The sequence below is a fragment of the Panthera leo genome, chromosome B3 (genome assembly GCF_018350215.1).
Source record: "Panthera leo isolate Ple1 chromosome B3, P.leo_Ple1_pat1.1, whole genome shotgun sequence".
NCBI classification, from domain to species: Eukaryota; Metazoa; Chordata; class Mammalia; order Carnivora; family Felidae; genus Panthera; species Panthera leo.
In genome coordinates, this window is record NC_056684.1 from 106,154,524 (window position 1) to 106,182,433 (window position 27,910).

Genomic DNA, 27,910 nt, shown 5'->3' on the forward strand with positions numbered 1-27,910 from the left:
AGAGCCTGAGACCATACTTATTCATGCATTCATCCAATATTTATTCAGTGCTCACTACTTACTTTGCTCTGTGCCAGACAGTGAAATAAAATAACAAGTAAGCCACAATTCTTTAAGGAGATCCTAGTCTTTCTGAGCGAGAGAGGTTTGCAAACAAGTAAGTCAAATAAAATATTGTGCAGGTTAGGATGTTTGTCTAGCATATGCCAGGCATACGTAGGAGAGGGAAGACTGGTCTCCCAGAAGAGCAGTGAATCCTGAAATATAAGCAAGTGCTTACCAAACAGACAAGGAGTAAGGGCTTTAGGATCGAGGCAGCCCTGGAAGCAAAGGCATGGAATATCATGACAGTGGGGCCCCCTGAGATAGAGCAACTACTCGCGGTGCAGGAACACAGATTATGAGGCTGGGATGAGTGGGCGCAGTCGGGTCAGGGAGGGCTTCATACACCATACAAAGACCTTGGGTGTTATGCTATAGCTATGGGAAATCACTGAAGGGTCTTAAGCAAGGAATATCTGACAAGATTTCAGAAAAGTCAGTCTGAAGTGGAGAGTGGCAGACAGATTAGGCGCAGGTGAGTCTGGGAATTGGAAGATCAGAATAGAGGATCCAGCAGTGGTCCAGGGTAGCAGTAATAATGATCACAACTATGGCAGTAGCAGGAGACATGGAGGGGAACAGATATAGGAGACGCTAACGAAAGAGAAATCAACATGATCTGATACCCACTGGGTATGAAAGTAGAGAGGGAGGGAGGGGTCTGGGGGTGATCCTAGAGTTAGGGGCATGACTAATTAGGTGAATGGTAGTTTAAGTTTCCCACATATGAAGGACAGAAAGAGGTTTGGGAAGACAGAAAGCAAATTCTATTTGGAGGTCCACTGAATTTAAACAGCCTGGGAAACATGGGAGTGGAGCTATTCACTGCGCTAGAGGAAGGAAGGTGGGAAACCTCAGCTCAATGTTGGTAGGTAAAGCCATGGATATGAATGAGGTCATGGAGAAAGCTGCAGGGAGGGAAGCCAGAATCCCAAGGAAGCAAACCTGCATTTGTGGTGTGGACTGATGAGCTGGGGCCAGTAACGGAGGCAGTTATTCCCAACATTTTTATTCTAAACAATAAAGAACAGAAAATGGTTCCCACCATATAAGGAAAATCATACTCTCCTTCTAATACATTATGTTTGTTTTTTTTTTTTTCTGGGCATTTTCATGGTGTTTTGGCATATTCTGACCAGGTTACTTAGTGATTTTGAGAATCTGCCTGACCTCTTTTGGAGAACCTAATCCAGCTGTGTGCATACACATTTAAAATGCCCATATATTACTCAGTTCTTTCATTATTGTTCATAACCTCATTGCTTTTCTGCTTTCCCCTGCCTCCACTCTGTAATCTCAGAGGAGAACATTAACACCAAGATGTTGAATGATTTAGCAAGGATTACATCACTAGTCAATAGTAAAGCAGGAATTTAAACCGAGAATCATTTCCTCCTACAGTTAAGTTCTACCAGGACTAGAAAAAAAAAAAAAAGTCCATAGATAACCTACTACTTGGTATTTCCTGCAAATTCTGGCCTCAGTCCTTCATTTACCACTCTTGTGCCAGGCACAGCTTAGGTACTAGGAATAAAAGATGGAAAAACATGATTTTTGTCCTCAAGGAGCTTCCAGGAGGCTGGACTGGTTGACACTTAGAAAACACTATGATTCGTGCTGTGAAAGAGGTCTTTGCAGGTAACATTGAGGGTGGAATCCTATCTGAAGGTCTGGAGAGGAGATTCAATGCTTGTACTGAAACCTGACTTCCTTAGCATGTAAATATCACCATAAAAGCAAAGAAATTCAAATAAATTAAGGAAAATCTATGACCAATATTAACAAAACTTAACATCATCTTGGATTTATATCCAACTGTCATGAAACCAAGAGGAAGCTTGGAGGAAGAAAAACCATAACAAGCAAATGTTACCTAATAGTGCCAACCATCCAGGAGGTGATCAAAGCTGGTGGTTATCAAAGTGGAGAGAGAATATGGAACAGCCTCATTTTAAGTGAATGAAGAAGCTATTGAAAGTAGAGAGCCAAGGTCTAGTGCAGATCTCAGATCTCAGATCTCATACAATTCGCCAGTTTTTCATTTGTTTTTCTCTCTTCTGTCTGCCTTTCTCTCTCTCTCCCTCCCTCCCTCCCTCCCTCCCTCTCTCTCTCTCTCTCTGTCTCACTCTCACTATTTAAGGGCAACTCTATTTCTATTTGTTTCTTCTCATTGCTACTTAAATAAAGGACTGAAAAGACTGAATTACCATAACATAAGCTTATTTTAGTAGCAGTGAATCTAATTATATCATAGAAAAAAGCAAGGTAAATACAAGAAGGTGCTGCAAAACAATTACTGCCACAAATATTTATTCACTTTACTTGCAACTTGTAACAGCAAAAGATATCATATCAAGAGGTGGAGGTATTTATCTTAGAAACAGAATGAAAGCTTCTACGTCCATCTGCATATACTAACATTTACATTTTATTAGTATACAATAATATGTTCTAATTACATGATAATAATGAGTGGACCATGCAAAGCATGGTCTTTTACTTCTTTCACCTCACTTAGTCCCCCCAAGCAATTCTGTGGAACTGGTGTCTTATCCCCACTATGCAAATAAGGAAATGGAAGTGCTTGGACCAAGGTCACATGGACAGGATGGGACTGGGATCTGAATCCAGGAAAGTCTCTCCATCACTCAGCCATCTCCTTTCTACTTGTTCAGAGCAGACCAGAACAAAGATCAGAGCAGACCTCGTGGATGATTCTTTCTTTCTCTTAATGACTTCACTGTAGACTTTACCATCTTTAAAGAAACAAAAATCTCTAAATTTTAGTTATCAACTGTTTATGTACCTGTTCCTATTCTATTCCAATTGTTGTTTCTATATATGCTAATGTTCTACTCAGTTGTAATCAGGATAGAATTTTGAGTCTCTGCTTTTTCTACTCAATGTTATTTAAATCTGGCCCAATCTTCTGATATGGTTCACACCATTTGTCATTTTTAAGGCTATAAAATATTATATTCTGGCCATTATTTTGTTTTCTTTCAAATAACCATAGACAGATTTCATATATCCATTCCCTCCTATTCCCATTGTTATTAATTGCTATTGAGATGTTTACAAATTATAAGAATTTCTAAAGTGCCTGTCATTTAAACCTTACTTTTCTTATGCATTGAGTTCCCTGGACACATGACTTGATTAAAATCACAAATATAATGAAGTGAGTAGGTTAGATAAGAATTAGTTTTAAAAAACAAAATAACATATAGCTTTTAAAACATCTCTGGGATGGGGGCACCTGAGTGGCTCAGTTAGTTAAGCATCTAACTCTTGATTTCGACTCAGATCATGATCTCACGGTCGTGAGATTGAGCCCTGCATCAGGCTCTGCACTGAGCATGGAGCCTGCTTAGGATTCCCTCTTTGTCCTTCCCCCACTTGCATGCATGCTCACACACACACACACACACACTCTCTCTCAAAATAAATATATATTAAAATATTTTTTTAAGGAAAAAAAAATCTCTGGACTGAAAGACAGACATTTCTTAAAGATATGATGAAAGAGTACATAGACTCAGCATAGAAAGGTGGGTCATGCAGGCACTGTTATTGGAAGATACTTACCTACCCAGCAATCTATCCCTCAAAATCTATGCACAGGAAGTGGAAAATATACTCTCATTTTGGGCTACTCTAGTTTGGGGCTTCTTTTACAATGAAAGTAGCTGGGACTAAGAATGCAAGTTGAAAAGACTAAATAACTCTCTGTCAACTTAGCTAGTGCAATTTTCCCCTGGGTTGACAGAACTAGAACCATCTTGAAGGACCAATAAAACTTCACTGCACACAGTTGCAGAAATGGAAAGGAGTCAAGTCAGCCTTTTATCCTAAGTCTCTTACCTAAATTAATTATTAACAGCCAATAAAGAGGCAAAATGTGGCCAAATGGATGAAGTAGAATAATATGTGATGATTACTTTTTATAATTTTTTTTTCAGGATGAAGCCCCAGTTTATAGCTGCCCTATTAACACCAGGAAAAGCATGCACTTCACCAACACCTTTTCCAAGTCTGCTATGTAATGTTGCTAAATTGCAGCAATCATGTGTCGGTGCAATTTTTCTTTTCTTGTCTCAGTCATGAGTTTCTCTTTCTTTTTGAGCAGAATGATGGTCTGATCAGCACCCACAGAGGAGTAGTGGAGACGGTGGAAGCCAAGTTTACCCAGTGGGCTATATTCAGTGACTGTTTGGTGATGGCAGCAATGGCCCTGCTTACCTTGAGCCTCTGTTCTGTGCTAAGCACTTGGCGCATTTTGCATATATCATCTCATTTATGCCCTACAACAACTGCACAAGGGAAGCTCTGTTGATCTGACTGTATAGATGAAGAAAGACAGAAAGTTTAAGAAAGTTGTCCAAGGACACACAGTGGCTAAATTTCTAGTCTAGAGTATTTCTTGAACCCTATGCTGTGTTACCTCCCTACATGCCTATGTATTTGTATTTTGGGTCAATCACAAATATCTCCAAATTTCTAATGTATGTGCAATAAGATGGAGAAAAATATACTCATGGAAATTCCACATGAGGTGTGGTGCAGAGAAGGAACCAGGTAAGAAAATTACCCTGGTGGGGCCATAACCCACAGGAGAAGCAACTGGAGTAGAGCCTGGATTACATTCCCAGGAGGATTGGTGCACTAGAGAATACTTTCACCAGAATTTTAGAAGGGGTGGAGGGTGACAGGAATAGTAGGTGGGGTAGTCAAAGCTGTGTGATATGGGATAGGATTCCTCCTCCACAGTCCTGATTTTCAGCAGAGACTAAACTCACAAAATGCTCTAGGTGTTAGGATTCCTTATTGAGAGCAGTGAAGAACAGCCTCCAGACTCCAAATCACACACGTAATGGAAACAGTGAAACCAAACCTTCTGCTTTCCCCCATAGCAAAGAGGGGGAAGGGAGTGGGGCCAGTGACACATGAATAACATGGGGGTATCACTGAAGGTCATCACCAAGACGTTGAGGGTATTGTTCCTTCCTTTGGGAAAATGTAAAGAAAAAAAAAATTAAGGGGCATTTTCCTCACCAGCTAGCAACATGCACTATATACCTTGAGTAATTAAAACAGTGTGCAAATGACTGGGCCTATAGGATAGAGTGGCCAAAACACAATAGCAGAGCACACTCAACACACACCAGAGACTCCCGGAAGTGTGAGGCCCTGGACGCTACATGACATCTTCTTTATAAAGCCATTACTTTCAGGAGGAGACATAACTGGCTTTGCTAACAGAGAAGAAGGCAGAAACTTAGACAAAATGCCAAGATGGGGGAATTCATTCCAAAGGAAAGAACAAGATAGATACAGCCACAGCCAGAGCTCTAAATTAAACAGACATAAGTAACATCCCTAATGGAGAATTTAAAGCAACAATAATAAGGATATTCACTGGGCTTGAGAAAAGAATAGAAGACATTAGTGAGACTCTTACCACAGAGATAAAAGAGTTAAGAGTCAGTCAGAGATGAAGAATGCAATAAATGAGATTAGAAATAGGCTTGATACAATGAACAGCAGATTGGAAGAAGCAGAGGAAAACATTAGTGGCCTAGAAGACAAAATAATGCAAAATAATGAAGCTGCACAAAAGAGAGAAAAAAGAATTATGCAACACGAGAACAGACTTAGGAAAATCATTGACTCCATCAAACAAAATAACATTCATATTATAGGAGTCCCAGAAGAAGAAGAGAGAGAAAAGGGGGCAGAAAAATTATTTCAGAAAATAATAGCAGAAAACTTCCCTAATGTGGGGAAGGAAACAGACATCCAGATCCAGGAAGCACAGAGAACTCCCATCAAAATCAACAAAAGCAGGCCAACATCAAGACATATTGTAATTACATTTGCAAAATATAGTGATAAAGGAAACATCTTAAAAGCAGCAAGACAAAAGAAGTCCTTCACTTACAAAGGAAGACCCATAAGGCTAGCTGGAGATTTCTCAACAGAAACTTGGCAGGCCAGAAGAGAATGGCATGGCATATTTGAAATGCTGAATGGGGAAAATCTGCAGCCAAGAATACTCTATCCAGCAAGGCTATCATTCAGAATAGGACACTTATGTGTTTCCCAGACAAACAAAAACCAAAGGAGTTCATGACTGCTAAACCAGCCCTGCAAGAAATATTAAAGGGGACTCTTTGAGCGCAAAGGTGAGACCTAAAGTGTCAAAGACAAGCAAGGATCAGAGAAAATCTCCAGAAACAATGACAAAACAAGTAATGAAATGGCAATAAATACACATCTATCAATAATTACTTTGAATGTAAATGGACTAAATGTTCCAATCAAAAGGCATAAGGTGTCAGAATAGATTAAAAAAAAAAAAAAGACAAGACCACACTATATGCTCCCTACAAGAGATTCATTTTAGACCTAAAGACACCTGCAGATTGAAAGTGAGGGGATGGAGAAACAATGATCGTGCAAATGGATGTCAACAGAAAGTCAGAGTAGCAACACTTATAGCAGAAAAACTAGACTTTTTGTTCTTGTATTGCTTTTATTCTGCTTTGGTATCAGAGTAATACTGGCTTCATGGAATGATTTTGAATGTGTTCCTTCCATTCCATCATTTGTAACATTTTGATAAAGTTTGTCATTAATTTTTTTTTAATGTTTAGTAGAATTCACCAATGAAACCATGTGGTCTTGGGCTTTTCTGTGCTGGGAGATTTTTGATTCCTAATTCAAATCTCATTCTTGTTATTGGTCTTAGATGATTTCCTATTTCTTGGTTTCAAGATTCATGTTTCAATCACCGTAATGTGCGTTTTCAGGAATTATCTGGGTTTTTTTCTTAAGTTATCTGATTTGTTAGTATTTGTTTACAGTAATCTGTTATCAAACTGTATTTCTCTGGTTATCTATTGTATTGTTTTCTCTTTCATTTCTCATTTTAGTTTTTGAGGCTTCTCTCTTTCTCTTAGTTAATGTTGTTAAAGCATTGCCAATTTTTTTAAAACTGGTCATTATTTTCAATGTTATGTTATTGTTTATTCTGGTCTCTATTTTATTTATTTATGATTTTTCTTTGTTATTTCCTTCCTCTACTAATGTCAGCTAAGTTTCTTCTTCTTCTAGTTCCTTGTGGTATGTTGTTGTTTACTTAAACTTTTTTTCTCAGTATAAGCATTTATAGCATAAATTTCACTCTAGCATCTGATTTTGCTTTATACCATAAGTATTGGAATATTGTGTTTTCTTTTTCTCTTGAGATAAATTTTGATTTACCATTTGATTTCTTATTTGGCCCATTGCTTGTGCAGTATGTTGCTTAATATTTACATATTAAATATTTAATATTTACATTGTAAATACTTCAGCTTTGCTTTATTGTTGATCTTTAGTTTTGTACCACTGTGGTTGGAAAAATATACTTGGTATGATTTCAATCTACTTTAAAAAAAAACAAAACAGTGTAATACAGACAAATAAATGAAAAAGGTAGGTAGTAAAGTCTTCTCTTACAATTTTCTAACCTGGTGGCCAAAAAAAATTGTGTTTCATGGTTTAAATTTGCTTTTCCTGGTTTCAAGAAACGGTATGAATCTTTACAAATGCTTATTGGCTATTTATTATTTCTTTTTCTGTGCACTGACTCTTCATATCCTTTTCCTATTTTCTATTGGGTCATTTTTCTTTTTTATGTAACTTTGTTGAAACTCTACATTTCATGATTCTTGATTTTGTCTTTACATATTTCAAAAAAATCCGCATCATACTATTTTCAACTTTAATAATGGTATCTTTGGCTGTACAGAAGTTTTAGTTTATTTGTGGTCAAATCTGTGTATCTTTGCTGATGACAACTCTTGGGTTGTGTCTATTGTGCAGAAAATACTGCTGGAGTACACTTGGAAGTATGCTCTGAGAGAGCATTTTAGAAAGAAAGGCAATTCAGAAGTTTCTTTTTCATAACCACAATTCACTTTTGTGAAACATGTTATTCCGTTTTTCTCAACTTGAATATTTTGGTAGAAAAAAACTGTATACCACACGCAAATTCATATTGCTGGGATTGCTCAGTGACTCTTAGTGGCTGAGGAGAAAGCAATGATACTTTTGTTCCTGTAATTACTGGGGCATATACTGCAGGGAAAATAAGATTGAAAATGAGAGTGGGAACTGGTAAACTTTTTGGAGGCATAGTTCTATCTTTTAATTGATACATTTTAAGAAGAGAAAGGTTTCCTGAATCTCCTGATAGATTTAAATACCTTTCCAATTGTCACTTTTTGTTTCCAGTTTGACCTGTTTTCACAGATATTATTACAATGCAAAACTTAATCCAGAATTTATCTTGCTGGATAAATCCTGCACTGACTGCTTCAAACAGAGAGGTGTCTGTATCTTACAATACTAAAGATATGGTTCATGTTCTAAATGGCTTTTTACAAACCCTAATGCAGCAGAAATTGCCCTTATACTTTTCCAGTTACAATGTTTTTTCCAATCCTTGTGTTAATCAAGTTAATAAAACTCATCAATGCTCAAGTTGTTTCATCTTAATTCTTCCTGCAATACTGATTTCATTTTTCTTCTTCTTAAAAGTCTCATTTTGCATTACGTGAGTTAATCTTAGTGCCTAATGATATAAGTACATTGCTAAAACCCATATGAAAAATTATAACAAAAGTAAAACACATAAGATCTGAGTGCCAAGATAAATTTTGTCATCTGGTGCTTTGTCTCTACCTAAGTACATTTGTTTCTCTCCCATCTGTTTGGAAACTTATTTAAGCAAATTAACATTTGTCCCAGAATTAATCTGGCTGCCATATCAAATGGCAAATATCTTTATTTGAAGAAACTCTGCATACTTTATTATTTAGTCCCCATCACACACTTTGTGTTATAACTATTATTATCTCCATTATACATATAAAGAAACAGTATGAAAAAGGTAAAGGAAGTTGTTTAAAGCCATACAGTTCTTAAGTGGTTTACCTGGAATTTCAACTAGTCTTGTCTAGCTTGTCCCTGCCTTTTCCAATATATGACACTTCCATGCTTCCCCTCATCCATGAAGGTCATGATGGTGTTGTTTGGCACTCCAGCATTGGGACTCTCAACGGTATCTCTTAAGAAAGGGTAGATTTGAAAGGGGTCTTAAGGGCTGAAACCCCAGCAGGCATGGATAACACTGGGCCACCCAAAGAGGCAGACCTTTCCTCTTTCTTCCAAAAGTCTTCCCTGTGCTTCCTCTTTTTGGCCACAAAGGCTAAGAAAATTTCCCTCCAATCAGCAAACAGGAGGGTATAGAAAGTTCTCTGCTTAGGGATACCACTTAGAAGGTGGAAAATACCATCAATAACTCACAGAATTTAGGGGCCCATTGAAGGCAACCTAGAGTAGAAAAAGGGACAGGTGTCTTTCTTGCTAGATATTACTAAATTTACCTATGTGTCTAACATTGCCTGCTTGAAACCCTCTTTCAAACAGAAGTTCATAGGAAAAAACAAAGAATTTATAGTCAGGTAGGCCCACGTTTAAATTCTAGCGACACTATTTACTACTCTGTGACTTTGGGTACAACTTTTTAGAGCCTGTATTTAACCATAAAATGGAGTGAATAGAATCACCACATAAGACTCCATACATGGCAGTTAAAATTAGGATTATTAGTAGCAGAAGTGTAGGCTTGACCTTCTGTCTTTCTTCTACGCAGAGAAATAAATGATACTAAACATAAAGTACCTGCAATAAATTCTTGGCTCATCATGGGCACCCAGTGATAGTTTTTATTATTATTATTAATTATGATTATTACTGCTGCTGCTGCTGCTGTTACTGCTACTACTACTAGTAATAGTAGGGAAGATAACAACCAGCCTTGTTAAGGTCCCTTTCAGCTTCTGGATTTTAGGGAAGGGCAGTAAGAGTTATGAGAAAGGGTAAGAGTATAGGCTTAAGAGGGAGGATGGGGATTAGGAGGAAAGAACACGAAAAGGCAAACTTTTAGAACCTAAGGAAAACTCCTCTTTAATTTCTGTTCAAAGAGTCTCATGAATTTATAGGCTAAAACTCTACCATGCTGGGCCAAGTTTTTACCCTGGTTTGTCAGAGCAATATAGCCTTTGAGAGAAAAATTGCAGCTTGCCTGAAACAATGTTTAGCCGTAAGAGTCATCCTGTCAGAACGCAGTAAGTGAACTGAAGTGACATGAGTAAGTCCGAAAATACACCTTTGAAGCACCAAAAATAGTCCTGACAACTATAAAATTGAGGAATCAGAAATTATTTGGGGAAAGCAGTCAAGGGTCAGAAAAGTACTTAAGGAACTCTGGCTGTATATGTATTATTGAAGGGAAAAGAACATTCAGTTGAGATGGTTCTCAGCTTATAAAGGACTTACATTTCCCCAAGTCCATCTGAGTCAGGATTTGGGACCTGAGACACATATTCCCATCAAGAGAAAGAAGTCATAAGTATGGTTTGCCCGGCCAAGGGAACGTTGTTTGACTCCCCCAGGGCTGAAGAGTGTCACAGTGGTACTGTGATAGTGTTGAAAGTTCTAGCTGGGGTTGGGGGCACCACAGTTTGAAGTTTTGACCTGCTTCTTATCAGACAGGTAAAGGCCTGGGAAAATACTTACATCTGGATAATCCTCAGTCTACCTCTTCCCCACTGCCCTCCCAGCTTTACTGATGTAGAATTGTAGTAGAAAAAACTGCACATAATTAATGTGAACAATTTGATGAGTTTGGAAATATGTATACACTGTGTGACCATCACTACAATCCAGGTAATAAACATATCCATCACCTCCAAAAGTTTCCTCCTGTCCCTTTTCTATTTATTTTGTTTTGTCTTTTGTGGCAAGAACGCTTAATGTGAGATCTACACTCCTAACAAATTTTTAAGTCCATAATACCTTATTGTTAATTATATGCACTGTGTTAAACAGCAGATATCTGGAACTTGCTCATCTTGTATAACCTTAACTTTATACCCATTGAACAACTCCCATAACCCACCGCATGCCCTTGTAACCATCATTCTATTGTGTACTTCTATACCTTTTGGTATTTTAGACACCTCCTATAAGAGGAAGCGTGTAGTGTTTGTCCCTCTGTGACTGACTGAACATAATGCCTTCTAGGTCCATCCATGTGGTGCTAAATGGTAAGATTCTTTGGTCAAATGGACATGAAAATAGTACCAGTCTCATGAGTCCCTGTGAACAGGAACTGAGACCATACCTGGGAAGCCCTCAACACAATCAGCACTCAGTAAACATCAGTGACAACTAATATTGGTAACAGAAGTACAGGCTTGATGATCTTCCTCTATGCACCTTCTACCTGCCAGTGTGAAGTCAGCACCAAAGAAAGCCCTTGAGCATGGTAGAAGCGTACTCCCCTAATAGGGATAAAAAGAAGAGGCTGGCAGCAGAACTGCTGTGGCTGGGTTCCCACGTAGACTGGATGATATGTATAACCTTTATATGCGCACATGGTCAAAAATGCAAACAGGACAAAAGGCAGAAGATTGAAAGACATGTGCTTCTTCACCTTCTGATACCTAGTGTTGCATATTTTTCTGTGTCCCTCAGGAAATCTTTTATGCCTATATTAGCCTAAATCGATCTCTATACTTTTTCAAGCCCTGCACCTGTGTCAAAACCTCTTCCTCTTTATTTACACAAAGGGGCCATTGACATGTGATCTTTCCCACCTGTTTCCTCTTTTCATTAAATAGTACATCCCAGAGCTCGTTCCACATGTGCAATTATTCATCTGGGTTTTCTCAGTAATGATTCAGAGGTATTTCGTTGTATGAATGTACTTTAGTTCTTTTTAATCTGACCCCTATCAGTGGACATTTACATTTAATACAATACTTCAGTAAACATCCTTGTACATATAAATTTTACATATTTTTGCATAACTTATCCGGGGGTAAATTTCCAGTAACGGAGCTGCTAAATTAGAGGGTATGTGTGCTTTTTTTTTCTGTTGAGAAATACTGCCAAATATTTTCCTTTAAAGATAATGCATTAATTTGCACTCCTACCCACAGCGTGAGAGTTCCTGCTTCCGCTCAGCCTGGCCAACAGAGTGTGTTAGCAAGTGCCGAAAACACTGCCATCAGGTACACAAAAAATAACATGTCATCTTATTTGTCTTTTCTGTGATTATAAGTGATATAATTATCATATTTGTTTTTCATGTTTGTTTGCCACTTGTATTTATTTTTCTATGAAATTCCTGTTCATGCTCCTTGTCCAGCTTTCTGTTTTGAAAGGTTTTGTTCTTTGTCAGCTAAGTAGATTGGCCTTTTATCATCTTTTCTTATATTAATTTGGAATGCTTCATTTTTTAATACCAAATGTTTACATGAATTTTAGTTTACTTCTAGAATCTTTATTCTCTTGTGCTGATCAATTTTTTTTCAGTTTTGGTTATTAGAACTTCATAATTTATTTTTAAATCTTGACTGTTTATTACTGTTCTCATCTCCCTGTAATCTTCTGGCCGTTCTTACAAGTTTATTTTTCCACATGGTCTTGACAGTCATTCTGTCAAATTCCAAAAAGGATACCTTGACTTCTAGTTGATATTTACTTAGAGATTAATTTAGGGGAAAACAACATCTTTTAGAATTTTCCTAGTCAAGAATAAAGTACAAATTTACATAAGTCTTCTCATATGTCCTTTGGTAGAGTTTTAATGCTGTTTTAAAGTTTATTTATTTGTTTTGAGAGAGAAAGAGAGAGAGAGAGAGAGAGAGAGAGAGAGAGGAAGAGAGAGAGAGAGAGAGAGAGAGAACAAGTGGGTGTGAGTAGGGGAGGGGCAGAGATAGAATCCCAAGCAGGCTCCACTTGGAACCTGGGTGGAAGTCGGATGCTTAACCAACTGAGCCACCCAAGTGTCCCAGTGGATTTTTAAAAAATGTTTATTTACCTATGAGAGATAAAGAGAGGACTAGCAAGGGAGGGGCAGAGAGAGAAACAGAGAGAGAATCCCAAGCAGGCTCTGCACTGTCAGCTAGAGCCCAACGCATGACCTGAGCCAAAATCAAGAGTCAGACGCTTAACCAAATGAGCCACCCAGGCGCCCCCTCAGTGGATTTTTTAATGTTAATTTTACACTGGCCTTTCACATATTGAGGAATACTGTTAAATTCTTCCCACATATTTTTATCATTTGGCTATTATTATAATAGGATCTCTTCTTCCTTTGCATTTCCTAATATTTATTTCCTTACCAATTACATAATGAGCCACCTTGCCATATTCTGTTAACATTTTGAGCAGTATTTTCAGTTAAATTCTCTCAGCTTTTCTTAATATACTGTATTTTGCCTCCTTTCTAGCACTGTTTCTTTCTTTGGTCTAAGTTCATTTGCCATATCGAAAAATGGTAAATAATAAAGATAGATGGCATTTGTTCATGATTTTAATGGGAGAACATTTAAGGTTGTGTGATTGATTTCTTTTAACTAATGTAAGAAAACTTTCATCCATTCCTATTTTGCTAAAAGGTACTTGTTCTCTTTTCAGAACCGAATTTTATCAAGTGCCTATTTGGCATCTACTAAAATGACTATGCTTGTTATCCTTTGACAAAGAAAAACAAATGAATTATGAGATAACACTTTGCAAACTTTTAGGCAAATAAACTTGAAAGTCTAGTTGAAATAAATGCTTCTCTAGGAATAATATGCCTGAAGGTCCTGCATATTTGAAAATATTCCGCTGTTCTTAGATGTCAAACAATTTGGCTGGGTATAACATGCTTGGGATGAACTAAAAAATGCACAAATCCTGCAACTCAGAAATTCTAATGTTTACCTTAGACATTCAAATTTGTGCATAAACACTTATGGATGTCCATTGCAGCTTTATTTGTAAAACTAACAAAATTAGAAACAATCTAAATATCTACATACGATATAACAAAGTACGTAAGTTAAAGGGAATAAGGAACATTAAATGGGTATCAATGAGGACAGATGTAAAACTTTTTTTAAAACATAAACCAAGTTGCAAAATGATGTATACAGCATAATACCATTTATATACATTAAAGAAAACACGTAAAAACATTGTATGGTTTTGATAGGTACAGATGTATAAAAGTATAGCATGAAGACTGGAATGATAAACATACTAAATTTAGAGTCTAGATATGTGTCTTGGGGTGCCTGGGTGGCTCAGTTGGTTTAGCACCAGACTTCGGCTCAGGTCATGGTCTCACGGTCCATGAGTTCGAGCCCCACATAGGGCTCTGTGCTGACAGCTCAGAGCCTGGAGCCTGCTTTGGATTCTGTGTCTCCCTCCCTCTCTGCTCCTCCCCTGCTCACGCTTTCTCTCTCCCTCTCTCTCTCTCTCTCTCAAAAAGAAATAAACATTAAAAAATAGGTATGTGTCTTGGATCATTTTAACTTATCTGTAATCATGTAACTTTTTAAATGGTAACAATATACTCATTCATTATGTCTGATACACACGTACACACACATTCACACACTTAGGAAAATGTGGCAGGAATGTGACAAAACATTAATAGTAATTATTTCTGAGTGGTAGCCATCATTGTTTTGTTTAGCAAGGAATAGGGGTTTGTATTCTTCTTTTTTTCCTTATTTTTATTTAAATTTTAAACTAATAATTATATGAAATTCTTGAGTGACTCTTTTTCTTTTGAATTTTGTATACTTTGTTCTCTTGCCTTCTGGCTGGGAGTATTGTTTTAGAGAATTCTAAGGTGAGCCTGATTTTTCCTGCTTGCAAGTGATTTGTTTTTATGTATGAAGAAGATGCCCGAAGAATTAATAATTCTCTAGCTTCTAAGTTTAACCAGAGAATATGTATCTTGGTATTGAGACTTCTATGTCAATTTTTCCTGGAACATACTATGTTCTTTTGATCTAGAGAATTAGCGATTTCAGAGTTGGGGGGATCATTTCTTTTAATATTTTTTCTATCCCATTTGTTCTATTTTCTAACTCAGACATACCAATTTCCTTTTGCTGTGATCATCTTTGAGCTCCATAACTATTATCTTCTAATGTATAAATCTCTATCTTTCCCTTTTACACCCACTGATTCTTTCGAACCTCTCTTCTATGCCATTATTTCAGGTTTTGTCTGTGTCTATCCTCTTCCTCCTATTTCTAATTTATTTATCACTGGGGTAACAATATTGTTTGGGCCCCCCATTTATATTCTTGACTCTGGCATTTCCTTTTTTTTTATCTCATTCTATAGCTTTATCATCTTGTCTCAAGTGCCCTTTTCATGGAATTCATGCCCTTTTAAGTTCTTTATAGCAAAATGCAACATTCAGATGTTTCTTTTTCACAGCTAGTATTCTTACAGAACAAATGCTTTTTCTCTCACTGACATTCTATTCTCCTCTCTCTTGTTTTTCCTCTTTGCCCCTTTACTCTTGCCTAGCTTCTATGTGTTTTCTTTTCACCTTGCTCATGTTTAACCTGAACAGCTGACCATAAAATTGCGCTCTTCCATATGATCAGACACCTTCATCTTCTTTTACTTCCCATGTGAGAGTTGGGAATTTCCAGTTCTATTGGAGGGGAGCTCAGCTCGGACTATGGGCAGCTATGGCCAGCAGACCCTGCTGCTGTGCTCGCATCTCTGCTCCTAATAAGTACAGATGCTGTACCTGGGCACACACCTTCTAATTCTCCCTATGCGGATGGGTGTTATCCTCATTTCCCCAATTTCCCAAAAACGCCGAGCCGAGGAAAAGTCATTTAGACCGAGCCGTGTCTACTTTCCCTGCATCCCCCTCCTCTACCAGCAGTGGATCTCACTCTCTTCCCAGCCAACAGAGACCAAAGAAAAGAAACATCCCGCTATGGTCTAACAACTGGATCGTCTGAGTACGTCTTTCTCTAGGCTCCTACCTCTCTCCTTCACGTTACCCTTCATCCTTCATTCATCTAAATCGCCAATTAGTGCTGGAGATCGTTTGCTCAGGGTAATTATAGTCACTCCCAATTCCCTCTCAGCTTTCTTTCCACCTGGTCAGTTTCATAAAGGTTAGTCGTGATGCTTTTCTTCCTTTGGTGAGACACTGAGGGCACAGAAAGAGCTTTTCAAATTCCTCCCCAGGCCTGCCCACACATTCCACAGACTGCTTTTATCTAAATTGAGGAATAATGGAGAGCCTCCTTAGGACATTTCCACTCACATCCTATTCCCTCAATTGCATCGGGGGGCAGGAAGTAAAGGAATGGAATTAGGAGCCACCAAGGTTCCTGCAGCCTTGTGCTTCTTTCTGGCTGTTAACATTGCAGGAAGCTGTGCCTGTACTTTTATTTGATGGCTGCCAGCATACTTTTTGCTGGTTTTTAAATTTATTTGGTCTCTGGGCATGCCACATGTGTACTTTTTGGGAGAGGGGATTCTGTGATTTGGCTTCACTCTGCCACCTCATCCTGGAAGCAGAGTTAAGGTTATATATCTCCTCCCAAAAGTAACTCAGTAAATTTTGCTCTTCAACAGTGAAAACATAAAACATATCAATTTAGCCTGAGAAAAAAAGGTTCTGAGGTAACATCTATTGAAATACATTCATGCACGTGTATGTATCCGTAAGTAAATGTGAAAGCCAAATAAAGAATGGGACATACTTAATTGGATAAGCTTAATGTGTTTATAAAAAATGATAACAACTGTTTTAGTATCACTGGGGAATTAAAACCAGGGTCAACAGTACTCTTTATGGCTCAGTTCTGAAAAAGGGGGTCAAAATCCTCCATTTCATACCTTCTTTGTATTTATTATCATTCCAATTTCACCAGAAGTGCCAAGGCATAGTCAACATATTTTCAACCCCACCATATTTAATGAATATCTAAACAGAATTGAAAAGCAGAATCCTTCAAAAATGTACCAGTAGGAAGAAAGAAATGGTCAATAATACTTTACAGATTTCCTGGGAGTTCTAGTCATTATTTTTCTATCAGTTAAGAGAATGGTTAAATGGAGATTTTCTTTTGTGGCCCCCAGAATGAACACAAAAGCTTCTTTTACATTCTGTCATGCTGAATTGAAATGATCTATATTACTTCATAAGCCAATAGCAAGGTAATAAGACAATGAAAACCTACCTGAAATCATATGACAATCTTAGCCTGATTTTTTTAAACTCTAAAAATACTGTTTGAAACAGTATTGGTCCACTCTGGCTCCAAGGTCAAGCCATGACAAGCCTAAGGAGAAATTATTGAAACTGGCAAAATCTGAAGAACATACATCATAATAATTCTTCTGAGAAACAAAGACTTGGCTTTAACAGAGCTGCCTTTAATAATTAACATAGAATGCACATTAAAAAAATTTTTAATGTTTATTTATTTTTGAGAGAGAGAGAGAGAGAGAGACAGGGCATGAGTGGGGGAGAGGCAGAGAGAAAGGGAGACACAGAACCTGAACCAGGCTCCAGGTTCTGAGCTGTCAGCACAGAGCCCAACGCAGGGCTCAAACTCACAAACTGTGAGATCATGACCTCGACTGAAATCAGACGCTTAACCGACCAGGCCACCCAGGTGCCCCTGAAGTGCACATTTTAAAACCAACATGTAGTATTTTACTTTGTTCTAGATAAAACTAAGATTTTTTTTTTCTACAGAAACTTGATTTCCCAGTTTCATTCATCCTGCAACGTGACAGAAGCAGAGCTCTCTGCTGGGCACAGCCAGAGGACTCAGGATATGTAAGCCATAGTTGCACCTTTACTTTCAGCCACTCATAGGATGGAAAGTGGTGCTAAATTATAAGTGCAACATAAGAAGCACCAGGCTCCATTCCAAGTCTTTTCAGCCAGGTCAAAGCAGACGATTGTGTCAGTCATCTGGATAATTTAGGCAAAATCAAAACAAGAGCAACGACAACAACAAATAGTTGACTCATACCCTTAGAATTCTAGTAAGAGACTGATTACTGTATGTAGGTGTGTGGGTGTGCTTTTAACCGTATAGAATTCATTCCCTGTGCCCAGAGCCTTTTAACAGGAAATTCACAAGAATCCCATTGCCTTCTCAGGTGTGTCTCAGACCCACGCACACAGAGTAATAAGATCAAAAAGCTATATCCAAACATATATTCCCTTGGACTCTCTTAGGGGTCATTCTATTAATTTACACTTACTGTTGTGCTACTACCAAAATTCACTTTCATCGAGTCCTGCTCTAGCCACAGCCCAAATGCCCAACTTACATGCAAAATGTGGATTATGACTTCCAAACACCTTCTTCAGCAGCCCCACCCAACCTTATACACATTGCCTCTACACCACAGCATCCATTACGCTCCTCTGCCACTGAGCAGCAGCCATGAAGCCTGAATGAGTCTGGCCTTTCCTCTAGGCCCAGGGATGCTCACTGGCTTAAGCTATTCGGGATGATACATCCCCTTTACCACAGAGATAAGCCAGTAAGTATATAGCATTATCTTGGACATAGTAATGAATTCAGGTGTAGACACGAGAACTAAATTTGTTTCATTCGAAATGAAACTCAATTTCTTCATTCAGTGGCCACCACCTGCCCTCAGAGTGTTAACAAAAATGCATGTAGCCCTAGGAGCTGCCAGCAGTATCTTTTTGACTTACAGAAGAAGACAAATGGAAAGAATTGTGGACAAAAAGTATCAGAGCCCTGAAGGTATTATAAATCACTGGATTAAATCACCCCTGAAGCCTGTCTACCTCTAGAGTTTTCATTCAGAGGCCAATAGATTTCCTAATTGTTTTAACCAGTCTGGATTGAGTTTCTGTTATTCGTAGCACAAGAGCTTTCTCCTTCTTCCTAACCATATTAGAATAAAGTTTTGGTTGTCCAAAATATTTATTATCCAAAATAACAACGCCTTAGCCCAAGGCCAATATGGCGCTTTATGGAATTGGGGCCCGAGTTCTTAATATCTTATTGTCATCACATCTTGGATATGCTGTAATCTCTGTGGTTGAAGGTGGCTCATCACTAAGTCTGTGTACCTGGCTCAAAGATGAGAAGGGAAGAAGAAGAAGAAAGAGCATGCATCTTCTTTTCATTTAAGGGCAGAATTCAGTAGCAGCACATACCACTTGTAGCCATAGTCTATTGGCCAGAGGATGGTTATATGGGCACATTTAGCTATAGGGGAGGCTGAGATATGTGATCATCATCTGGTCAGCGATCGGTTGAGACAAAAAGTCTTCCACTATGGGAGAAAAAAAAATGAATACTGGATGAAAACTACTCATTCTGCACCCTGACCTTTACCCGGATTGTCACATATAGATGCAATAATCTATTCCCTATGATTTCCCAATTCATTTCTATTTGTTCTTTTAAACCTATTTAATATCCACTCCAATTTAGCAGAATTTCAACTCCATCTGCTGAGTGTTACATGAAAATAATTCCATATTGTGTGTATGTTTGTGTGCATACCAACTAAAGTTCAAATTCTGGCTAATTTCAATAATCTGTGACTAATTTTTAATCTTTGATAGGAAAAACTGGAATTAGCCCAAATTGTTTTCACTTGATGACATTAAAGATTTTTAAAGAATGGTGGTATACCAAGTGCCAGCACTTACTCTCTAAGGTCCGTTAGGAAGAGAATGGCTTGTTTTTTAACCATTTCAAAATAACTAGGTTAATGTCAAATATTGTGGATAATGGCAACTTTAGCCAAAATTCTGAACTTGTTCTAGTACATAAAATATGTTTGCTTATATTATCTGTTAGTGTTCCTAGTTCATTATACATAGTTTATTATAAATAACTTCCCAGTACCTAGGAACCTACATTCACTTACAGAGGTTTTTATTTTTATCTTATCTTATCTTATCTTATCTTATCTTATCTTATATAAAGATAGAGTGCATGAATAGGGGAGAGGGGCCAGAGGGAGAGAGAGAATCCTAAGCAGGCTCCCCACTCAGTGTAGAGCCCGATGCAGGGCTTGATCCCACCACCCTGGGATCATGACCTGAGCCAGAATCAAGAGCTAATCAATCTTAGCTCAACCAACTAAGCCACCCAGGAGCCTCTACTCACTTACTTTTTTAAATATTTATTTATTTTTGAGAGAAAGAGAGAGAGAGAGAGCATGTAAGCAGGAGAGGGACAGAGAGAGAGGGAGATGGAATCTGAAGCAGGCTCCACGCTGTCAGCACAAAGCCTGATGTGGGGCTCAAACCCATGAACTGTGAGATCATGACCTGAACCGAAGTCAGACACTCAACCAACTAAGCCAGATGCCCCACTACTTACAGATGTTTTAAACAAACATCTCTTTAAGGTATTTACCAAGATATAAAGGCCAAAATTTGACACTGATATTTGGTACCTATGCAGCACACAGGTACACGAAGACTGACAGATTTAGATGTATATACATGTAATTGTTGCTGACTAATGTCACAGAAGATGAGGGTTTTTTGGAATCCCAACAATCTAATAGGAACTTGGGGTGTAATAGGAACTTGGGATGAGGAAAAGACCAGAACTGGGGTTTATAATAAATATGATCATTAAAATAATCTACTAATAATCAATCCAAAAATCACGTACTAATCACCAACTATGTCCCAAATACTGTGTGAGTACAGGGGCAGATAAAGAATGAGACAAGGTCCCCACCACCATGATATATTTAGTCTGGTAATATAGTCAATGTCATGTTATCAATAAAGCGCTGCTCATATCATTTTTGTTGTTGTTGTATAAAACCTTCAATGTTCCCTCTGCTTGCAGGAAAACACCCCTACTTCTTGGCAAGATATACAGGACTTTAATAATGTACTGGCTCTTGTTTACTTAGCACTTCCCTGTAACACTCTATATCCTATCCTAACATCAGTATTTATGGCTGCAGGAACATGCTATCCTGTCTCATACCTCCATGCCTTTATATAAAATCCTACCTCAGCCTGGTCTCCTTGTTTGCTACTCATTCTTTAACATTCAGCTCAGGTTTAATCATCTTTGGGAAGAAAATTTTCCTTAACCACTGTAAATAGTATTAGGTACTCTTTCTAATTCTATCCAAACAAATCATTCTCTCTGATTGCATACACTGCATTATTTCTAACTGTTAATTTGCTGACCTCTTTCATTCACTAGACTGTGGGATCCTGGGAGGGCAGTGATATTATCGTGTCCATCTTTATACCTTCTGTGCCTAGAATAGTGCCTTGTACAACATAAGAGTTCAATAAATATTTGTTGAGTTAATGAATAAAAGATATGGTGTGTTAAGTTTGTAAATGAACTGAATGCAAATTACTGTAATTCATGAGTAACTTCTTCAAATTCTAAGGGAGTTACTTGAATTCTCTGAACATTTCCCCCAACAGTGTTTGGAATAACATGAGCTTTCGGCTTTCAGGGAGGGTTCTTTCGGAAGGTTCATTATTTATTATACATGAAGCAGTTTGAACTTCTTATTCTTTGTAACAAACTACTGCTAAGCACTACATAAATCATCATCATCACCATTCTGCACCATTTTCCGCGCAATTTCTACAAGCACAGAGAATATGAGACAGTGATACACTGTAGGGAAAATCCCCTTATCCAGCAAGCACGTTGGGTTCCCTACATCAATAGGCGTTTGTAATTGTATTTGTAATGCAACCTACTGTTCCATTTAAAAATCAAAACTGGAACTGGGGAGATTGGGTGGCTCAGAAGTTAAGTGTCTGACTCTTCATGTCAGCTCAGGTCTTGATCTCAGGGTCACGATTTCAAGCCGTGTGATGGGCTCCATGCTGTGTATGGAGCCTACTTAAAAAAAAAAGAAATCAAAGTTGGAACGAGTCAAAGCAGGAAGCAGTAGCTTCTGATTTGGAAAGGCATGCAATATCCAGCAGTTTTCTTTCCTGTGAAGCTATGGAGAGAGCTTTCTTTTTAGCTACCCAAAAGTCCATTGTGCAAGGAGAGCCTCTACAGATGACTGGGCCTGAAGGAAGAGCCAGGCAAAACACAACAGCAGAGCACACACAACACACACCGGAGACTCCCTGAAGTGTGAGACCCTGGACACTACATGACCTCTTCTTCATAAAGCCCTTACTTTCAGGAGCAGGAGACATAACACACAGAAGAAGGTGGCTTTTCTAACACACAGAAGAAGGTGGAGATTTAGACAAAAATGCCAAGATGGAGGAACTTATTCCAAAATGAAAGAACAAGATGAGGCCATGGCCAGAGATCTAAGTGAAACAGATATAAGTAACATGCCCAGTGGAGAATTTAAAGCAACACTGGACCTGAGAAAAGAATGGAAGACATCAGTGAGACCCTTACTACAGAGATAAGAGTTAAGTTAGAATCAATTACAGATGAAGGGTGTAATAAATGAGGTTGGAAACATGCTTGATACAATGAACAGCAGATTGGAAGAAGCAGAGGAAAACATTAGTGGCCTAGAAGACAAAATAATGCAAAATAATGAAGCTGAACAAAAGAGAGAAAAAAGAATTATGCAACATGAGAATAGACTTAGGAAAATCACTGACTCCATCAAACAAAATAACATTCATATTATAGGAGTCCCAGAAGAAGAAGAGAGAGAAAAGGGGGCAGAAAATTTATTTCAGGAAATAATAGCAGAAAATTTCCCTAATGTGGGGAAGGAAACAGACATCCGGATCCAGGAAACACAGAGAACTCCCATCAAAATCAACAAAAGCAGGCCAACACCAAGACATACTGTAATTACATTGGCAAAATATAGTGATAAAAGAAACATCTTAAAAGCAGTAAGACAAAAAAAGTCCTTAACTTCCAAAGCAAGACACATAATGCTAACTGGAGATTTCTCAACAGAAAGTTGTCAAGCCTGAAGGCAGTGCCATGATATGTCTGAAGTACTGAATGGGGAAAATCTGCAGCAAGAATACTCTATCCAGCAAGGCTATCATTCAGAATAAAAGGAGAGATAAAGAGTTTCCTAGACAAACAAAAACCAAAGGAGTTCATGACTGCTAAACCAGCCCTCAAGAAATATTAAAGGGAACTCTGAGTGTAAAGGGGAGACCAAAACTGACAAAGACAAGAAAGGATCAGAGAAAATCTCCAGAAACAATGGCAATAAATACATATTTATCAATAATTAGTTTGCTTTTTTTTTTTTTTTGGTAAAGTCAACTTACCGAGGTACAATTTGCAAACAATAAAATGTACCCATTTTAAGTGTATACGTCAGTGAGTTTTACAGATTTATGTATCAATAATTACTTTTAATGTAAATGGACTAAATGCTCCAATCAAAGGACATAGGGAGGAGGTGCCTAGGTGGCTGAGTTGTTTGAATGTCCGACTGGATTTTGGCTCAGGCCATGATCCCAGGGTTGTGGGATCAAGCTCCATGTTAAGCTCCGCAGTGAGTGTGGAGTCTGCTTAAGATTCTCTTTCTCTCCCTCTGCCCCTCTCCTCCACTCCTGCTCTCTCTCTCTCTCTCAAAAAAAAAGTAGGGTGCCAAAATGCATTAAAAGAAAAAAAAGACAAAACTATATATATGCTGCCTACAAGAGATTCATTTTAGACCCAAAGGCACCTGAAGATTGCAAGTGAGGGGAAGGGGGGAGGTGCCTAGGGAGCTCAGTTGGTTAAGTGTCTGACTCTTGATCTCGGTTCAGGTTATGATCTCACTGTTTATGGGTTCAAGCCCTGCATTGGGCTCTGCACTGACAGTGTGGATCCTGCTTGGGATTTTCTATCTGTCCCTCTCTCTCTCTCTCTCTCTGCCCCTCCCCTGCTTGTTCTCTTTTTCAAAATAAATAAATAAACTTAAACAAAAAAGAAAGTGAGGAAATGGAGAAACATTTATCATGCAAACAGATGTCAAAAGAAAACCAGTGTAGCAACACTTTTATTGAACAAACTAGACTTTAAAACAGACTGTAACAAGAGACAAAGAAGGGCACTATATCTTAATAAAGGGGACAATACAACAAGAATATCTAACAATTGTAAATATTTATGAACCCAACATGAAAGCGCCCAAATATATAAAGCATTTAATAACAAACATGAAGGAACTAATTGATAATAACACAATAATAGTAGGGGATTTTAACACCCTATTTACACCAATTGACAAATCTTCTTAACAGAAAATCAACAAGGAAACAATGGCTTTGAATGTCACACTGGACCAGATGCACTTAGCAGATATTAAGAACAGCCCATCCTAAAACAGCAGAATACACATTCTTTTCAAGTACACATGGGACATTCTCCAGAATAGATCACATATTAGGTCACAAATCAGACCTCAACAAATACAAAAAGTTTGGAATCATACCTTGCACCTTTTTTGGCCATAATGTTATGAAACTAGAAATCAACCACAAGAAAAAATAATTGGAAAGACCACAAAAACATGGAGTTTAAAAAAGCATGCTACTAAACAATGAGTGAGTCAGCCAGGAAATCAAAGAAAAAAATTTTAAAATACATGGAAACAAATGAAAATAAAAGCACAATGGTCCAAAAATTTTGGGATGATGCAAAAGCAGTCCTAAGAGGAAAGTATATAGCAATACAGGCTTAACCCAAGAAGCAATAAAATTCTCAAATAAACAACCTAACCCTACACCTCATGGAGCTAGAAAAAGAACAACAAATGAGACCAAAGACAGCAGAAGGAAGGAAATAATAAAGATAGAGCAGAAATGAATGACATAGAGACTACAAAACAAAAACAAAAAGAAACAAACAAAACAATAGAATAGATCAATGAAACCAGGAGCATGTTCTTTGAAAAAATTAATAAAACTGATAAACCTCTAGCCAGACTAATCAAAAAGAAATGAGAAAGGACCAAAATAAATAAAATCACAAATCAGAGAAGAAAAATAGCAACCAACACCAACACAAAAATACACTTATAAGAGAATTTTATGGAAAACTATATGCCAAGAAATTGGACAACCTAGAAGAAATGGATAAATTCCTAGAAACATAAATTACTAAAACTGAAACAGAAAGAAATAGAAAACTTGAACAGACCAATAACCAACAAAGAAATTAATGGTAATAAAAAAAAAAAAAAAAAAAAAAACCTCCCAACAAACAAAAGTCCAGGGCCAGATAGCTTCACAGGAAAATTCTACTAAACATTTAAAGAGGAATTAATACCTATTCTCAAACTATTCCAAACAATAGAAAAGGAAGAAAAACTTCCAAACTCATTCTATGAGGCCAGCATTACCCTGATACCAAAACAAGGTAAAGACTCCACTAAAAAAGAGAACTACAGGCCAATATCCCTGATGAACACAGATGCAAAAATTCTCAATTAAATACTGGCAAACCGAATCGAACAATACATTAAAAAAATCATTGACCACAATCAAGCGGGATTTATTTCTGGGACATAAAGGTGGTTCAACATTTGCAAGTCAATCAACACAATACACTATATTAATAAAACAAAGTATAAGTATCATATGATCATTTCGATAGACACAGAAAAAGCAGAAAAAGCAATTACAACATCCATGATAAAAAAAAAATCCTTCACAAAATAGGTGTAGAGGGAACATACCTCAACATAATAAAGGCCATCTATGAAAAACACACAACAAATATCATCCTCAGTGGGGAAAACCTGAGAGCTTTTCCTCTAAGGTCAGGAATAAGACAAGGATATCCACCCTCAACACTGTTACTTAACATAGTACAGGAAGTCCTAGTCATAGCAATTAGGTGAAAAAAAAGAAGTAAAAGGCATCCAAATCAGCAAGGAAAAAGTAAAACTTTCACTAGTTGCAGATGACACCATACTCTATATAGAAAACCCAAGACTCCATCCAAAAAATGCTAGAACTGATACATGAATTCAGTAAAGTTGCAGGATACAAAATCAGCGTACAGAAATCTGTTGCATTTCTATACACCAATAATAAAGCATCAGAAAGAGAAATTAAGGAATCAATCTCATTTACAATTACATCAAAAACAATAAGATGCCTAGGAATAAACCTAACCAAAGAGGTGAAAGGCCTGTAATCTGAAAACTATAAAACACTGATGAAAGAAATTGAAGATGACACAATGAAATGAAAAGACATTTCATGTTCATAGATTGGAAGAACAAGTATGTTAAAATGTCTACACTACTCAAAGCAATCTACACATTTAATGCAATCCCTATCAAAATACCACCAGCATTTTTCACAAAGCTAGAAAAAACAATCCTAAAATTTGTGTGGAAACATAAAAGGCCATGAATAGCCAAAGCAATCTTGAAAAAGAAAAGCAAAGCTGGAGGCATCACAGTTCCAAACTTCAAGTTATATTACAAAACTCTAGTGATCAAAACATTATGGTACTGGCACAAAAATAGAGAAATCATTAGAACAGAATAGAAAACCCAGAAATGAACCCACAATTATATGGCCAGTTGACCTTTGACAAAACTGGAAAGAATATCCAATAGGAAAAAGATAGTCTCCTCAACAAATGTGTTGAGAAAACTGGACAGCAACATGCAAAAGAATGAAACTGGACCACTTTCTTTTTTTTAAATGTTTATTTATTTTTGAGAGAGAGAGAGACAGCACATGAAGGGGGAGAGGCAGAGAGAGAGGGGGACAGAGAATCCAAAGCAGGCTCTGCACTGACAGCAGACAGCCCAGTGCAGGGCTCAAATTTACAAACCGCCCAATCATGACCTGAGCCAAAGTTGGAGGCTTAACCAAGTGAGCCACCCAGGTGCCCCTGGACCACTTTCTCACACCATAGACAAAAATAAATTCAAAATGGATGGAAGACCTAAGTGTGAGATAGGAAACCATCGAAATCCTAGAGGAGAACACAGGCAGCAGCCTCTGTGACATCAGTAGCAACTTCTTTCCAGATATTTCTCCCGAGGCAAGGAAAACAAAAGCAAAAATAAACTACTGGGACTTCATCAAAAAGCTTTTGCACAGCAAAGGAAACAATCAACGGAACCAAAAAGGCAACCTCTGGAATGGGGGAAGATATTTGCAAATAACATATCAGATAAAGGGCTAGTATCCAAAATCTATAAAGAATTTATCAGACTCAACACCCAAAAACCAAATAACCCAGTTAAGAAATGGGCAGAAGACAGGAATAGACATTTTTCCAAAGAAGACACCCAGATGGCCAATAGACACATGAAAAGATCTTCAACATCACCCATCATCAGGGAAATACAAATCAAAACTACAATGAGATAACCATCTCACACCTGTCAGAATGGCTACAATTAACAACTCAGGAAACAACAGATGTTGGCGAGGAGGAACCCTGTTACACTCTTGGTGTTAGTGGTGCAGCCACTCTGGAAAACAGTATGGAGGTTCCTCAAAAAGTTACAAATAGAACTACCCTATCATCCAGCAATTGCACTACTACATATTTACCCAAACAATACAAAAATACTAATTCAAAGGGATACATGTACCCTGATGTTTATAGCAGCATTACCTACAATAGCCAAATTATGGAAACAACCCAAGTGTCCATTGACTAATGAATGACAAAGAAGATGTGGTGTGTACACACACACACACACACACACACACACACACACAATGGAATATTACTCAGCCATCAAAAAGTATGAAAATTGCCATTTGCAATGTCATAGATAAAGCTGGAGAGTATTATGCTAAGTGAAATAAGTCAGTCAGAGAAAGACGAATACCATATGACTTCACTCATACGTGGAATTTAAGAAACAAAACAAATGAGCAAAGGGGAAGAAAAGACAAAACCAAGAAACAGACTCTTAACTATAGAGATGATGGTTACCACAAGGGAGGGAA

The 27,910-nt window shown here is 37.7% G+C and overlaps 1 protein-coding gene across 1 annotated transcript in view; it reads right to left on the reverse strand.

Moving 5' to 3' along the window:
* The window catches only part of RTN1 (reticulon 1), a 225,860-nt gene that overhangs the window by 133,427 nt on the left and 64,523 nt on the right, over positions 1 to 27,910 (reverse strand). The window lies entirely within an intron of this gene.